The following is an 18,263-nucleotide window of genomic DNA, read 5'->3' on the forward strand; positions in this document are numbered from 1 at the left end:
TGTAGGACTGGGACACAGCTTGAGACTGTCAGGTCAGCAGAGCATCTCACTGTCCTGCACTGCCCCTAGTGTTCATGTGTGTGTTACACCTCATAGCATTAATTCAAGAAATCATGCACACTCAGGACACATGAGGCAACCATCACATACACAACGTGTAGTTCAATCAGGAGAGACGAGTGAATGAAGTGAAAGTAAATATTTTAATTAGACAAGATTTGTGATGAATAGTGCTGAATTCATAGACTTTGGCGCTTGGGCTCGTGGGGGAGATGTTTAGAGTTAGGATGAGCAGCAGCAAAATACATGTATGTATATGTATATAATCCCCCCGAGACCAGACACTGGTGGTGTTGGCGGCTGACTATCCCTCTGATGCCGATGATGGCCGAAGAACCTCTGATGCTGAAGATGGCTGAGAATGCTCAGAAACTGATAAGGTTGAAGATCCTTCAACAATGGGATGGCTGAGAGACCTCTGACGTAGAGATGCCAAAGAACCCTCTGACGCCGAGAAGACTGAAGATCCATCTGAGACGGATTATGGCTGATGGACTCTGGAACCAGGTGGAGATTGGGGAGGAGGGGCGCACGTCAGCAGAGCAGGAAACTAAAACTGAAAAGGAAAATCTTTAAAAAGGGAGCGCCAGTAGATGATAGGCTAATGAGAAATTGTGTCGCCCTGCTATTGGTTAATTGTGAATAGCTGACTGAACAGCTGATAGGACGATGACAGCCAGGGGCCGGAAGAATGAGGGAATAATGAGTGGATATGTGAGAAGAGATGTGCCTTAATTAGGATTATATACAGCATATGCATGCAAGAGGATAGGTCTTCCTGATTCAACTTACGCTAGAGCTTCATTTAAACAAATACATGCTGGAGCACAGATTTCAGTTGTTGTAGCAACAGACAGCACTTCCTGTCCCTGAAGCTGTAACACACTTTAATGAGAGCTATGATGTTTTGTGTGTTTGCTGTGCCTGTAGACCCCCCCTCCACACACACACACACACATACACAGAGAGAGAGTGAGAGAGTGCAAGAGAGAGAGAGAGAGAGAGAGAGAGAGAGAGAGAGAGAGAGATGCTTGGTCATGGCCTCTGATAACTTATGGTTTCAACCTGCTGGATCTGGGTCTCTGGGTGTGGGTCTGGTTCTCTGGGTCTCTGGATCTCTTGGTGTGGGTCTGGGTCTCTGGGTCTCTGGGTCTCTGGATCTCTGGATCTCTGGGTCTCTGGGTCTCTGGGTCTGGGTCTCTGGGTTTGTGTGTCTGGTCTCTGGGTCTCTGGGTCTCTGGGTCTCTGGGTCTGGGTCTCTGGGTTTGTGTGTCTGGTCTCTGGGTCTCTGGATCTCTGGGTCTCTGGGTCTCTGGGTCTGGCTGGGTCTGGCTGGGTCTCTGGGTCTCTGGGTCTCTGGGGGTGAGTCTGGGTCTCGGGAACTCTGGGTGTGGGTCTGGGTCTCTGGGTCTCTGGGTCTCTGATCTGGGTTTGGATCTCGGGGTCTCTGGGTCTCTGGGTGTGGGTCTGGGTCTCTGGGGGTGAGTCTGGGTCTCGGGAACTCTGGGTGTGGGTCTGGGTCTCTGGGTCTCTGGGTCTCTGATCTGGGTTTGGATCTCGGGGTCTCTGGGTCTCTGGGTGTGGGTCTGGGTCTCTGGGGGTGAGTCTGGGTCTCTGGGTCTCGGGAACTCTGGGTGTGGGTCTGGGTCTCTGGGTCTCTGATCTGGGTTTGGATCTCGGGGTCTCTGGGTCTCTGGGTGTGGGTCTGGGTCTCTGGGGATGAGTCTGGGTCTGTGGGTCTGGGAACTCTGGGTGTGGGTCTGGGTCTCTGGGTCTCTGGGTCTCTGATCTGGGTTTGGGTCTCTGGGTCTCTGGGTCTGGGTCTGTGGGTCTTCAGAAAGAAGGAACTTCCTGTGTGGAGTGAAAGGAGGACGAAGAGAGATGGTCTGAACATGTTCTGAAGGCGGGCTGGGGGCAGACGGGGGAGGTGTGTTTTATTGTTGCACTACAATAAAAAGGTCTTAAAAATAACCACTTTTTTGGTGAGATCATTTATTTTCAATTGTGTGTTTGGATGGGGGGAGGGGGGGGGGCATTGAAATACAGCACCAGTTAATATAAAGAGGCATACCTATTGAGTTACACTTAATCAAACATTGTTTGAGAGTGCAGTAAAATCCATGCTTTGGCAGAGCAGGATGCTGAATACCTGCCCAGCCAGCTCCAGACATATTTATTCATTAGGCTCAAAGTGAATGTGCTGAGGTCAGCAGAACGCCGCTGCGCTAGTTCTGCAGGGTCTATGAGCCCCGCCCCTCTTCAGTATTCATCAGGTAATGAGAGGGAACAACAGCTATAAAACCAATGTCCAAGTTCTCCATCCAATGGAAAATGTCTGTTCTTTCCAACCACTCTGTGTTCCAGCTCCACACACACACATACACACACACACATACACACACTCACAGGCCAGCACTGGATATTAGTCAGGAATGCTTTGGTTCTACCTAATTTATCTAAAACTCAGAACAACTGTTACATGTCATCAGATTTACATTAACCAGGGGTAAAGCTTCAGTGGGCAGGGTCAAAGGTCAGTTATGATGTGCTGTGCTCATCTTCAGATCCACCTTGTCACAGCTTGTTTCCCTGTTCTCCCCTGTATGTTTGTGTGTGTGTGTGTGTGTGTGTGTGTGTGTGTGTGTGTGTGTGTGTGTGTGTGTGTGTGTGTGTGTGTGTGTCTGCCTCTCCTTGCAGTCCTACACACCTGACAACAATTGACTCCTCTCCTGCTGCTCCGGTTCTCCGGTTCACCCTTGAGCCAGACCAGAACTCCAGCCCATGCTGCCTCCTCATCTGCCAGACTACACCTCAGACCTCTGAGACCTGAGACCTGAGACCTGAGACCTGAGAGCTGAGAGCTGACCTGACACAGGAAACAGGAAGTGAGTGTGTGGTGACGTGAGACCTGCTGGATCTGATGCTCCACAAACACATCACAGTACAGCAACACACAGCTGATCACACAGTCTGGTATCCTGGGTCTTGAGCCCATAGAGCAGGTGGCAGACCTCATGGTAGTGAGGAGGGAACGTAACCTAAAGCTCCTGTGATTTGATGCAGTACAAATAAAAGTGAAGAGATATTCTTGTGTCTGGTTGTGACTCCTGTGATTTTCACTCCTTTTTTAATGTGTTCCTGACCTGGAACCTGGAGAATCTGTTCCAGACCCTGGAGAATCTGTTCCAGACCCTGGGAATCTGTTCCAGACCCTGGTTCTGGTTCTGCTCTCATGCTGTATGGCCTCTGGTTGGATGCACATTGTCATTGTTACACAAAAGGAATCACTTTGAACTTTAATGATGATGGTCATCAGTCTGTACATAAAACATCTGTGCACATCTTTCCCAGATTCATTCAAACCAGTCAAAGTTCCATGATTATTCTCAGGCTTCACATCAGAGCAGCAGAGTCCACCACCCTTCACCCTTCACCAAAACCTTTCACCCTTCAACACCCTTCACCACCACCCTTCACCCTTCACCACCCCTCACCCTTCAAAGCTGTTACAAAGTGTTTGACAAAGACAGTAAAAATAAAACCAATTCAATCAATAGATTTCAAAGAGAAGAAGAACAGATCAAACAATACAGAGTCTTAAGTAAAAGAGTTCAAGGTAAAGTAAACAGGAAGAGTTCTCTGATACAGGTGTTCCTTAAAGGAGGTTTTGGACTCAGCCGACATGATGTCCTCAGGCAGATCACTCCAGAGCCCTAGGTCCTGGCTGAAAAGGTTCTGTCCCCCTCAGTTTTTAGCCTCTGGAACAGACAGAAGACCTTCACCTGAGGATCTCACGCTGCTTACTGGTGAGTATGGAACTGAAAGTCAGAGATGTAACAGGCTACAGAGGTTTAAAGGTGATCAATCAAATCTAAACCTCTATTCTAAACCATACAGGGAGCCAGTGGAGAGGCTGACACAGGGGTGATGTGGTCCTGTCTCCTGGTTCAGGTTAGAAACCTGGCAGCAGAGTTCTGTTCAGTCTGGAGTCCACAGTTCAAACCCTGGAGTCCAGTTTGGAGCACTGGGACCACTGGGCCTCAAGACCTGTGTTGCCCATTAATGAGTCAGTAATGTCATTCCAGTGAGTTCAGCTGGTCTGACTTGGTTTCTAATAATTTACAACCTGACATGATGTCATCGACAGGTCTGTTGTGCTATACACAGGTCAGTCAGGTCTCTGTTGAGGAGAAGAAGCTCAGAGGTCTTACCTGTCACCTGCACAGTCTACTGTGAGATATCTGATCAGTCTCAGTCAGTGAAGTTTGATTGACTGTCTACACTCAGGGTCAGTCTCAGGACACCACAGTCCACCGCTCAGCTGCTCCAGCTCCTCCACCTCCTCCAGTTCCTGAACTCCTCCTGCTCCTCCTAAGAGCATGGGGAGACAGACTGACAGACAGGATGTGTCCTGCTCGTGAAGACAAGGCTCATAGATCCTCAGACATGAGACCATGATCAGGGCGGGTCCCACAGTTCAGTCAGGAGAGATCTCCTCCTGAGTCAACAAAGACACTTTCGCACTATTGATACACTGTCACTGTCAACTGTCAACTGTACGGGCTGAATTTTATAGAACTCACCTGTTTACATTTTATTAAAACTTAAAGGTATGTGTAATTGAGGGCGTGGCCTCTTTGAGTGACAGGTGGGTGAGTTTGACACAAACCAGCATGCACCAAAGTCTCACCTCCACACAGGCCCCACCTCTTTGACCATATTTAGATTAGCTGGAAGTTAGGGGAGTCAGGCAATGCTAAGATGGCGACAGTGGAGGAGCTCACTCTGAGCCTCCAAAACCTGTGGCGACGTCGCAGAGGCTCCGCCCATCTTTATTTACAGTCTGAGACTGGGACACTCCAGCTGTGATTATTCTCATGGATGTGTATGTTTGAATGGTTTCATGTGGGGGTGGACTGAGGGTCAGCAGACACGTGACCGTTTTTCTGATGGATGTCAGAGACAATGACTGAATCCAGACTGGGATTTCAGAGAGACCCTGGTCCAGCATCAGAGCCAGACTGGAGCAGACCTGAATGAGAAGAGCTGATGTTGTAACATCTGACAGGTTGCTTTTTCGGGTGTGTGGTGTTCTGTCCTTGGGGTGTACCAGTCTCTGTCTGAGTGTGTTGCTGGGTTTGAAATACACAGGGATACTGTGTTTGTTGAAGATCCTCCTGAGTTTTTCTGATACCCCAGACACATATGGGATGACTATGTTGTTTCAACAAACATACAACAAACATAGTATGCAGTCCAATGCAATGAGGAATGCAAAGACCTCTACATTGGAGAAACGAAACAACCACTGCATGAATGCATGGCCCAACACAGGAAAGCTAACTCCTCAAGCTTGGACTCTGCTGTCCATTTACATCTTAAGGAGAAAGCCCACTCCTTTGAGGACAGCAAGGTTCACATCCTGGACAGGGAGGACAGGTGGTTCAAAAGAGGAGTGAAAGAAGCCATCTATGTGAAAGTAGAGAAACCATCCCTCAACAGGGGAGGAGGCCTCAGACACCACCTATCTCCAATTTACAATGCTGCCCTTTCATCCCTTCCCAGGAGATTCAACAATTTAACCTCTAAGAGAAACAACTGTTCACAAGTGGCATGTGACTCCAACGACTGTGGTTATAACACAATAGGGCTCTAACGAAGTGGAAACCAACTCTCCACCAAGACAGTCACTCTAACGACTGTCGTTGGCACATGGAGCACAAAGGGAACCAATGACATCATCAGCCTTGTGAAAGCCCCTCCCTGAGGTTAAATACCTGGGTCTCCACACCAGATAGTTGGACCAGTCCCAGCCTGGTCAGGTGCGAGAAGGAACTGATGAAGCCTCTTGGATGAGAGGTGAAACGTCTTCCTAGACAAATAACCAAGTCCAGTTGCTTTCGATTTAAAACTCCTTTGAGATACTATGACCTGGACAAATGAGAATATTCACAGGCTTAGAAAAATAAATAAAGCAGGAATCAGCAGGTACTGACAGTGATGGGGCCACTGTGACACTGACGTCCATCTTCTTCAGCAGACATCACCATCTCTCTTTAAGCCCTCCAAAGGCACATCCATAGTCATGTGAACGCGACTCAGTCTGTGATTGAAATGCCTCTGGTGTCTGATGTCGGGGTAACGCTTCATCAGCCACAGGTATGATGACTCCTGCACTGCTTCAATTTCTCATGTGACCTAAATGGAAAAGTCAAAAACAATCACTTGTGGGTTAGTAATCTGATGTGTCTGTAGTTAATGCATAGTTTAACTACAGGATTACACCTCAGCTGTACAGTACATTAACAGTGCTGCTCACTGAGAGGTGATCCACAACAGGAAGTTACCCTCAGCGTTGCTGCGGGGGCAGTGGTGGGGATATCAGAGCTGCCTGTTGTTCAGACAGTGTTTTGAAGTCTCTACCAAACTGCCACTGCAGTCCTCCCCTCCAGTGGTCTGATGTGTAGATGTGAAATCAAATATTCAGTGTTGCACGATTAGATTCACCAGTCCTCATCCATGAATGTCCAGCTACAGTTCTGTCCCACCAGTGAGCTCTCCTTGTCCTGTGGGGGGCGACAGCAGCTGTTCTCCTCTCCCTTATCTCCAGTTACTCAGGTCACATAGACTGATGTCTGAAAAGTAAAAGGGCCATAGACACATATGAGTGAATCAAAAACCAAAGATCTTGGTTTTGATTTCTTCTTCTTCTTCTTCTTCTAATTTCTGTCAGATTAGGCACAGGAGGTGCACTGCTGCCTCCTGCTGGTTAAAAACAGCAGCATTTGGTCTTTGTAAACAGAAGTGACGGACGTGTTTATTAGCAACAGAGCCAGAAAGAGACAACATCCGTTCTTCATCTCTGAGACAAGCTCAAACCATCTCACCTAAGTGAACACCACACCTCCATCTCAGACTACGAGAGACAAGTTTTTGTTTCTGGGGACAGGAAACTACTGCAGACACTGGATTCATAACTGTGCTGCTGTGGATAGTTACACTGCAGTCTGCCCACAGTCTGAATGGGACGAACCTCCACTTGTCCCACAACCTGAGGCAAACACGTTATTATGACTTTCACCAGCTCACATTTGGACAGGTTGATCAAGCAGGTCCAAACAGAGCCTGTACTCTCCTAAGGTGTTCTTCCCACGAGTCACTATAAACCACTACATCATTCAACCAGCCTGCTTCATCAGCTTTCCTCCACTCCATTCCAAACTTCTGCTCTCTTCCCCCATCCACCTTCTTTCCTTGAGACCAACCAATAAAACTTCTCTTGTACATTCAGGTCTGTGTCCTGCATCTGGGTTCAGCTGTGACTGTAACAATAAATTCATGTTCCATAATGTTCCCTAACATAACCTCAGGCTCCAGACGTCAATGTGTAAGGATGGAGGGAGCCCAGTCTGGATCTGTTCTAGCTCCTGTCCTGTTCACCATTTATACCAGTGGATGTGTCTCTCCCCTGCATGGAAGCCACATTCATCTGTTGACTCGGTTCAATCAGCCAGACAAACTACAACTCTTCCTTCACACACTGTCACATTCTCTTAACACTGATCCAGAAACATGGACTGCCTATCTCCACAGTCAGTGCATTACAGAATACAAACACTTCATCACTAAATTATTTCTACATTATTACATGAGAACTCTGAGGTCAGTAGTGCATTAGTACCTGAGGACTCAGTCCTCAGGGGTTGGGCCACACCCATCTTTGAACTCAGTCTCATTTTGATTTTAAGCTTCACAACTGTATCTTCAGGTTGTGACATAATCTGTCCACAGACACCTGATAAAGTGTTCCAAACCAGCTGTGTGGTAGTCCCTGCTGCAGCAGGTGTACCATGAAGACACACACATACACACACATTCACACGGTGAAAATAATACTGGTAAATAAGTGGGAAGGAGACTGGTACAGAAACTTAAAGAGGGAGGAGGGGGCAGGTGTGCCAGGAGGGTGCAGCACCAAGAGACTGGCAGAGGGTTCTGAGGGCATCAGGTCTACAGGTTGTTGACTACAGGAACAGTTCTGGGATGGTGCATGAAGATGAAGGTGGTGAGGTTAAGGGGAGAGAGGTGGATCTGATGTTTGCATATTATTTTCAAACATGAAATTAGACAAACACTAATATATAGATCAATCACATGACCCTTTAACACCAACTCCCCTGGAAACAATATATTTCATGGTTCCCCTGCACTGTAACTGCACACAGTCAGTGTTGAATGAGTCCTACATGATTAATCAATTAACATAACTACATAATTAACAATAAGCTCCAGTGACAGTCAAATGCAAACAGCAGATGACACAGTGTCAGTGTGTGCTGTAGGAAACCATGACAGCCCCTACATTTCAGGCTGTGTCTACCTCGACACCCTCACCCCCACATTGCCCAGAGTATGAAGGCCTTCAACAGTGAGTCTGAAATAACAGCAGGAAGGAGATGAGCTTCCTCTAACGTTTGTTCAGCTTGTTTCTGTTCTCAGACTGTCCATCTCAGTAATGTCCACTTGGACTCAAGGATGAACTGATTAGATTACGGAGGTCAAAGGTCCACAGAGGTCTCCTCCTCTCCACAACAAACAGATTTGAGGATTAAACCCTGTAAACACTGAATAATACAGCTTCATGTTAAAAATCAGTGTTTCTCCTACACTGTTTGGCAGACACAGGAAAAGCCACTGACATTTTCTCAGCTTGTTTCTCTGATATCTTAAGATACAAGGTCTGATGACTAAAATCCTTCATCCTGTTAAAATATGCAGTTAAAATTCACCAAGATCTAAAAAGTGCATCATAAAATGTGGCTGAAAACTGAATGAAAAGTCAATTTTGATGTTTCTGGCAGAAACCACAACACTGACACATGCACTAAGCGGATATGACGTCACTGACAGGTGACCACATTATCTTGATCAAACTCATATATTTCTGTGGGTCTGAAAATGGATGGAAACGTGAAAATGTAAGAACACAACTCAACAAAATATTTAACACAGGTCTCATTATTTTTAGATATTTTGATATGAAATGTTTTCACAGGACAATAACACAGAGTAGCCCAGCATACTATCATGTAAATGCATCCATCAACACTGAACAATGACCTCCAGTAAACTGACATTTCTCTGGTGAGGCCCTCCACTGGCTGACTGAACTGTGACTCTTGTGTGTCAGGTGGTGGTTGTGTGACTCTATTAATCTATTACCTACAGTCAACCCTGTTAGTTACCTAAACCTGACCAGATGTTAACCACATCAGAAACACTTCCATCAATCATCTGTCACTGACCAACAATAATAACAATAAAACATTAGAAAGGAAATGCTAACAGGAGTGAGGTGGTGAGAGCAACTGGTGGGTTAGTTTGGAGGAGTGGTAGGGGTGGGACTGACCTCCTGCCACTGGGGGTGGATTCAAACCATCCACCTTTTAAACGCTGTTAATGAGAGAGACTATGAATCCAGACTGTCAGAGTTAAAGTGTCAGACACACACATCCACCACAACCCCAACTACAAGCTCACTTCCTGCTGTCATCACTGTCAAGCAAACTTCTGGCTACTCTTATGTTTTCCCACAAAATGCCGTTACCATAGTGATTATCATTGTATTTGCAATTGCCATCAGACTTCTGCAGTTCATGGTGTCATATGCGTGTAATTCACAGCAGATTCCATCTACAAAGTAAAGTGTTTCTATAACCAACAGAAGAAAGTGAGAGAAAAACATGAGTCATGTTTTAACTCGAAGAACTGAACACATATAAACATGTGATGCTTTTCTGTTTAAAAATCAGTTCACTGTTATGTACACAGGAGGTGAATTCTACAGCCCTTTCCACACTGTACGGTATTCAGTGTATTTATGTGACGTGCTTTGCCTCCTGCTCCTCCATAATCTCCCCCATGTCCAAGTTAAAGAATGTCCTAATTACAGCCATTTTAAAGGAGTGGGTGACGTCTTTTGATGTAATATTATCCTCCAATCCAATTAGCCCAACACTTGTCAACCTCACTCAGCAGTGATGGCCACTGGCCTGAAAGTCTTACTGGTTCTTTCAAATTCACCACAGCCTCTGCTGAGTAACTGCTCCAGTCAATTCTATCTGCTCTCATTTCTTCAGCTGTGAGCAGGCTGGGCCCAGCACTTATTCAGGACACACTGCTTCCAGACAAACAGGCAGACAGACAGACAAACAGGCAGACAGACAGACAGGCAGGCAGACAGGCAGACAGGCAGGCAGACAGGCAGGCAGACAGGCAGGCAGGCAGGCAGGCAGGCAGACAGGCAGACAGGCAGACCACAGAGTGTGACTCTGGCAATACTTCAAATTAAAAGTTTGCTTTTAATGTTGGTTTGTTGCTTCAATCACTGCAGGTCTGTGTAGCCACCACCTGTAGCTCCCAGTCAGGCCTTGATAGGAAAAAAAGAGGCCTCAAATACAGCTTGTAGAAATAAAATTAATTCTACTGAACATCTGCAAAACTTTTAATGTGAAACAGACAAGAGGAAGTGCTGAGCGTTTATCAAGAGCAAACAGTGTAAATGAAAACAGACCAGATAACTCTGCAGCTCCAGAGTCAGCAGTACCTGCAGAATACCTTTCTAACTTATGTACATGACTGGGAGAAACATCTGTATCTATGACCCTGTCACAGCTAAAGGCTTGATCCCGTCCACTACATGGCTGAGTTAAACAAAGGCCTCAGGATTTCAGAATTGACTGCATTACCTCTCATGCTGGGGTTTTACTTGGTTGTGAGAGGGAGACTATCAGACACAAACACATCTTTAATGACACGCTCATAGATAATTGAAAACCTCGACCCAGCTTTGATGTACCCACCGGGGGGTCATCATTAACACAGTCATCCATAAGGAAAACAACCCTGATACTGTTTAAAGCAGTGCAGCAGACACATGCACTAGCAGCACTGGTTTAGTTGACAGCAGTCATGGTTTGCAGTGAATCAAGGACTCCATCTAGTGGCCCAGTGATGATGTACACTGTCACTGGCATGTTCAGACCCATCAAAAACCTTAGAAACTGTAATGAGCTGAGCTACAAGGGGGCCGTCTTAAACAATTAAATTCAGTTTTATTGATATGAATCTGGAGAGAGAGAGAGAGAGAGAGAGAGAGAGAGAGAGAGAGAGAGAGAGAGAGCTGGTTCCACAGGTGAGGAGCCTGATAGCTGAAAGCTCTGCCCCCCCATTAGGAACCACAGTAGACCTGTGTTTACAGAGCAGCATGTTCTGTTAGGATCATAGGGAACTATCAGCTCTTTAAGATACAGTGGTGTCTGACCTTTAATGTCTCTATAGGTGAGGAGGAGGATTTTATAGGAGGCGATGAAGCTGACACAGGAGAGATGTGATCTCTTCTCCTGGTTCAAGACTCGTGCTGCATCATTTTGGGTCAGCTGGAGGCTTTTCACTGAGTTACTGGTTAATCCTGATAAGAAAGAATCACAGTAGTCCAGTCTACATGTCACACATACATGAACTAGTTTTTCAGCTTCCTTTAGAGACAGGAAGTTTCTGATAATAATGGTCAGGTGGAAGAAGGCTGTCCTAGAGACTTGTTTTATATGTGAAGTAATGGACATGTCCTGGTCAGAAATGACCCCCAGGTTTCTGACTGTAGCACTGGAGGCCAAGGTGGTGTCATCCAGAGTCAGTATATTATCAGATCATGTATTTCTGAGGTGTTTGGGGTCAAGTACAATAACTTCAGTTTGTCTGAATTTATATTAAAGAACAACAAGCCCTCCAGGCCTTCATGATTTTAAGACATGCCTGAAGTTTGACTACCTGATAAATTCTCGTTCACAGCATTCATGTTGTGTTTCACATTGGGTAAAACCTATAGTGTGACTTTATCAGAAGCTCCAAGCATTCTGCCAGCCAGGATAGGCTGGAGTTAATAAAGCCAGTGGCGAAAGGCACCAAGGCGGCCATGGGGCCGCTCAGGAGGTGGGGCTTCCAAGTACCCACGAACATCAATGACTGGCTTATTGCGTAATCCTCCCACCAGTGGGCAGGATATCACACAAAGTTACTCACCAAACACTTGGCGAGATTAGGTTCAAAATAAATGTTTTTCCTTGTCAGGCGGTCTAAAAGGCCTATTTCCAGACTGAGTTCAGACCACAGTGAGGCTGACTGGAGAAAGGTAACAGGGAGTCAGAGACTGTTTAGACCTATTTACAGAAGGAAAATCTGTGTCTCTCCAGCTTTGCCAAAGGTTTTTAGGGCTGATGGCCACAGCCCGGGTGGTGGTTCCAACAGGACACATGCACATGAAGGAAATGCAGGGGTGGTTTGTCAAAGGCTGGAAACACGCTGTCATGGCTGTCACAGAGTGAAGGTCTCTGTGGTTTGCACAGCAGCACTAATCCCATGGAGAAGCACAGCCTTCCTGACTCCGGGAGTTATTGTGCAGGAGAGTGATCACAATACATGTACTCCCTCCTAGGCTGGGGTGTTGTGTTTGGAGGCAGAGCAGTAAATGGGACCTGTGACCCAGTTCATCTGTCACTGAAACATTTTCTCCCTTTCCTGTGGGGACACCACAGTAGTGGCTCATATCAACAGATGGGGGGGCTAAGGTTCTTTGGTTAAATACACTGGCACATTTTCTGGAGCAGCTAATGACCTTGTACTCAGCTGTGTGGCTGATCCCCTGTCCATTGAAACCTCCTTTATGCAGGATGCACATTTCCTCCAAGCATAGTGAGTCTGGTCTGGGATCAGTCCATAGATCTCTTTGCAACATGGGAGAACCCTCACTGTTTTCCTCCCTTCATGATCAGAATATACCTCTGGGTGAACACACTGGCTCATGCTCTGTATGTACAGCTGGTTCATCTGTGTAACAGTGGGCATTTATCTGGTGCTTCCTGATAATATAGGCTAAAGGAAATACATACAGTCAAGCCCGAAATTATTCATACCCCTGGCAAATTTTGACTTAAAGTTACTTTTATTCAACCAGCAAGTTTCTTCTTGATTGGAAATGACACAGGCGTCTCCCAGAAGATAATAAGACGATGTACAAGAGGCATCACTGTGGAAAAAATAATTTCTCAGCTTTTATTTACATTTCAACAAAAAGTGGCATGTCCAAAATTATTCATACCCCTTGCAAACTGTCACAGTCTATGGGAAAATCCAAAGTTCTATACCATTCCAAATAGTCCAAGCTGTTCTAAAGCATCCTAATTACCCTGATTAATTGGGAACAGCTGTTTTAATCACCTCAACAGGTGAAAATCAGCAGCTCTCTGCAGTTGGTTTGTGGACAGTCATGGCTAAGACAAAGGAGCTCAATGAGGACCTGCGGCTGCGCATTGTGGCTGCTCACAAGTCAGGAAAGGGCTATATGGCCATATCTAAATGTTTTCAAGTTCCAGTGGCTACGGTGCAAAGTATTATCAAAATTTACAAGACGTTCCGCACTGTAGAAAATCTCAGAGGACGTGGTTGGAAGCCAAAAGTGACACCTGTGCTGGCCAGGAGGATAGTGAGAGAGGTGAAAAAGAATCCAAGGATCACCACCAAGGCCATCCTGGTGAATCTGGGCTCTGCTGGTGGCAACGTCTCAAGGCAGACAGTCCAACGGACACTACACACTGCTGGGTTCCACGGACGCAGACCAAGGAGGATGCCACTTCTCCAGATAAGGCACACAAAAGAGGAAGACTTCTGGTCTTGTGTTTTATGGTCAGATGAAACAAAAATTGAATTGTTTGGCCACAATGATGTATCCTTCATTTGGTGTAAAAAAAGGAGAAGCCTTCAACCCTAAGAACACCATCCCCACTGTCAAACATGGTGGTGGGAACCTAATGCTTTGGGGGTGTTTTTCAGCCAATGGACCAGGTCCTAATCACAGTAAATGGCACCATGAAAAAAGGGCAGTACATCAAGATTCTCAACAAAAACATCAAGCAGTCTGCAGAGAAACTTGGCCTTGGGCACCAGTGGACATTTCAGCACGACAACGACCCAAAACACACAGCAAAAGTGATGAAGAAATGGTTAGTGGACAAAAACATGAACGTTTTGCAGTGGCCCAGCCAGAGTCCTGACTTGAATCTGTGGAGGGAGCTAAAGATCAGGGTGATGGCAAGGAGACCCTCCAACCTGAAAGAGTTGGAGCTCATCGCTAAAGATGAATGGGCAAAAATACCAGTGGAGACATGCAAAAAGCTGGTCAGCAAGTATAGGAAGTGTTTGATTGCTGTAATAGCCAATAAAGGCTTTTCTATTGATTATTGAGAAGGGTATGAATCATTTTTGACATGCCACTTTTTGTTGAAATGTAAATAAAAGTTGAGAATTTTTTTTTTCCACAGTGATGCCTCTTGTACATCGTCTTATTATCTTCTGGGAGACGCCTGTGTCATTTCATCAAGAAAAAATTTGCTGGTTGAATAAAAGTAACTTCAAGTCAAAATTTTCCAGGGGTATGAATAATTTCGGGCTTGACTGTGTATATAAGGTTAAAAGTATTGGTCCAAGCACAGAACCTTGTGGAACTCCATGACTAACTTTTGTGTGCATAGAAGAGTCATTAACATGAACAAACTGGACTTAAAGCAGCCTAGTGCTGCTCCTTTAATCCCAATGACATGTTCCAGTCGCTGTGATAAAATATTATGATTGAAAAACAATAGGACAAAGGAGAGATGGTGGTTAGCATGCTAATTTCAGAAGACAAAAGAAGTTATAGAAATAGAAGCAAAACCAAAGGATTTGTCTCCACCTCTGGAAACAGCTGATGGTGAGTAAAGGAATAAAGTTTCTTCTAGACTGGTGAGTAAACAGCTGCTAATGCTAACGTTAGCTATGTGGCAACAGCAAAATTTACATGTAGCTCCTTTAAGGAGGAGAGGAGGCACAGTAATTTAATATGCACACATGTCATCATAGTAAACACAATGCGCATGTCTCATTGTGATTTTAACATTCATGTAGGTGCTTCTCTCAGCATGTTAATGAACCCACTCACTCTTTTAACCATACCCTTGATCTGGTTCTGACTTATGGGATTGACATTGAATATCTAACAGTATTTCCCCCAAACCCTCTTTTATCTGACCATTTTCTGTTAACATTTGAGTTTTCAGTCATGGATTGCACAGCATTTGGGGAAAAAAGTCCATGACAGCAGGTGTCTCTCTGACAATACCATTAGCAAATTTAAAGAAAGAATCCCATCAGTACTTAGCCCACTGCCATGTATCAATACAGTAGGGAACAGCTCTCTTAACTTCACATCCACACAGGTTGATGATCTTGTTGACAGTACTGTAGCCTCACTGCGTGCAACTCTAGATACTGTGGCCCCTCTGAGGAGGAAGGTAGTGAGTCAGAGAAGGCTAGCTCCATGGTACAACTCAGAAACACGAGCTTTAAAGCAAAATTCAAGGAAGCTAGAAAGAAGGTGGCGTTCTACTAACCTGGAAGAATCTCTAAAGGCTTGGAAAGACAGCCTATTGGCGTATAAAAAAAGCCTCCGTAAAGCCAGAACATCCTATTATTCATCATTGATAGAAGAAATAATCCCAGGTTTCTGTTCAGTACTGTAGCCAGGCTGACAGACAGCTACAGCTCTCCAATTTAGCCAATTATAGACCTACATCCAACCTCCCCTTTATTTCCAAAATCCTTGAGAAGGTCATTGCAAACCAGTTATGTGATTATCTGCACAGGAATGGTTTGTTTGAAGACTTTCAGTCAGGTTTTAGAGTCCATCACAGCACAGAAACAGCTCTGGTTAAGGTTACCAATGATCTCCTCATAGCCTCAGACAATGGACTTGTCTCTGTACTTGTCCTACTAGATGTTAGTGCTGCATTTGACACCATCGATCATAAGATTTTATTACAGAGACTAGAACATATGGTCGGCATCAAAGGAACCGCACTAAGCTGGTTTAAGTCATATCTGTCAGATAGACTTCAGTTTGTTCATGTTAATAATGACTCTTCTATCAACACTACAGTCAGTCATGGAGTTCTACAAGGTTCTGTGCTAGGACCAATGCTTTTCACTCTATATATGCTTCCTCTAGGACACATTATTAGGAGGCACCAGATAAATTTCCATTGTTACGCAGATGACACCCAGCTGTACTTATCCATGAAGCCAGGTGAGACTAACCAGGTAGCCAAGCTTCAGGTGTGTCTTAAGGACATAAAAACCTGGATGACCAGTAATTTCTTACTCTTAAACTCAGACAAAACTGAAGTTATTGTAATTGGCCCAAAACACCTCAGAGATACACTATGTGATAATATACTGACTCTGGATGACATCACCTTGGCCTCCAGTGCTACAGTCAGAAACCTTGGTGTCATTTTTGACCAGGACTTGTCCTTTACTTCACATATAAATATGTATATATATATAATACATATTCTGTGTCTAAAGGATGCTGAAAAGCTAGTTCATGCATGTGTTACCTCAAGACTGGACTACTGTAATTCTTTATTATCAGGATGTCCCACAAATTCAGTAAAAAGCCTCCAATTGATCCAAAATGCGGCAGCAGGAGTACTGACAGGAACTAGGAAACGAGATCACATCTCTCCTGTGTTAGCTTCTCTGCATTGGCTCCCTGTAAAATCCAGGATAGAATTTAAAATCCTCCTCCTCACCTACAAAGCCATTAATGGTCAGGCACCATCGTACCTTAAAGAGCTTAGAGTTCCCTATTTTCCAAATAGGACACTTCGCTCTCTAAATGCAGGTCAACTTGTGGTTCCCAGAGTTTGTAAGAGCAGAATGGGGGCAGAGCCTTCAGCTATCAGGCTCCTCTCCTGTGGAACCAGCTCCCAGTGTGGGTTCGGGAGGCAGACCCCCTCTCTACCTTTAAGATCAGGCTTAAAACTGTCCTGTTTAGTAAAGCTTATAGTTAGGGCTGGCTCGGGTATGTCCTGACCCATCCCTTAGTTATGCTGCTATAGAGCTAGACTGCTGGGGGATTCCCATGATGCACTGGGTCTCTCTCTCTCTCTCTCGACTATTTTATGCCTTTATGCCACTTTGTATTTTTTTCTCTCCTGTAGTTTGTGCTTCTCCTCTCTCTCTCTCTCTCTGTCCTCATTCTGCAGGTCTCTCTGCCTCTGGAGCAGCAGGATCCAGATCCACCACTACTCATCTTTACTATTAACCACTGTTATCTGTCATTATTATTGATAACACCATTACCTACACAGCTGTTCCTGGTCTCTCTCTCTCTCTCTCTCTTTTCTCCTCTCTCCTCCCCCCACCCCCCCTTTTTTATCTCCTCCTAAATCCAACCGGTCGAGGCAGACAGCCCGCCACCCTGAGCCCGGTTCTGTTGGAGGTTTCTTCCTGTTAAAGGGAGTTTTTCCTCCCCCCTGTCGCCAAGCGCTTGCTCTTTGTGGGAACTGTTGGGTTTTTCTCTGTAACAAAGTAAGGTCTTGACCTTACCCTGTAAAGTGCCTCGAGATAATGTATATTATGATTTGGCGCTATATAAATAAAATTGAATTAAAAAAATTTCATTGTTCAAACTTTATTTCTGACAGTTTGTTTCTATCTTAAACATAGATACCATACATGTGGCTTTAGTGTTCCTGAAACTCTTCTTGTCTCCCTGCTCTATAAGTTTGTCGTTTCGCCACAGCTGGGTGCGTGTGTGTGCAGGGCCGGACAGTAACAAAGTACATTTACATTCGTACTTGAATTTTCTTTTCCTCTCTAAAACGTGATAGGCCATACGCTGTGCTATCACAGAAGAAAAAACAGTCACAGTCTACTCCTATGCTGTCACTTGTGTCTGTGGATTTTGAAGAGCTCAGTTTGAACTTAGACTAAAGTATTTTTAAAACCAAGTGCTGTAGTTCTTTAACTCAAGCAAAAAAATTGACTGAATAACTTTCACCTGTAATATCTAATGAGGAGTATTTTGACTAAGTGATGGAGCTGTGTACTTTGTCCACCTCTGTGTGTGAGTGTGTATGTGTTGTTTGTTTCTTGGATTGGTTTTTTTTGTTTGTTTTTTTTTTGTAGACACCTGACCTGTCCTTTTCAGAGCTGGGGGAAGTTGGCCTTTTGAGCCTCCGTTTTCTGTCGCAGTTTGTTTGGGTTTAGACAAGCTCATGGTTCGTCTTAACACAACGTTAAACCTCGTAGAAACGCTTTCTGGGAGA

Source organism: Trachinotus anak, unplaced genomic scaffold (genome assembly GCF_046630095.1).
Source record: "Trachinotus anak isolate AG129_WGS33_773 ecotype Australia unplaced genomic scaffold, CSIRO_AGI_Tana_v1 ptg000005l, whole genome shotgun sequence".
In the NCBI taxonomy this organism is placed as follows: Eukaryota; Metazoa; Chordata; class Actinopteri; order Carangiformes; family Carangidae; genus Trachinotus; species Trachinotus anak.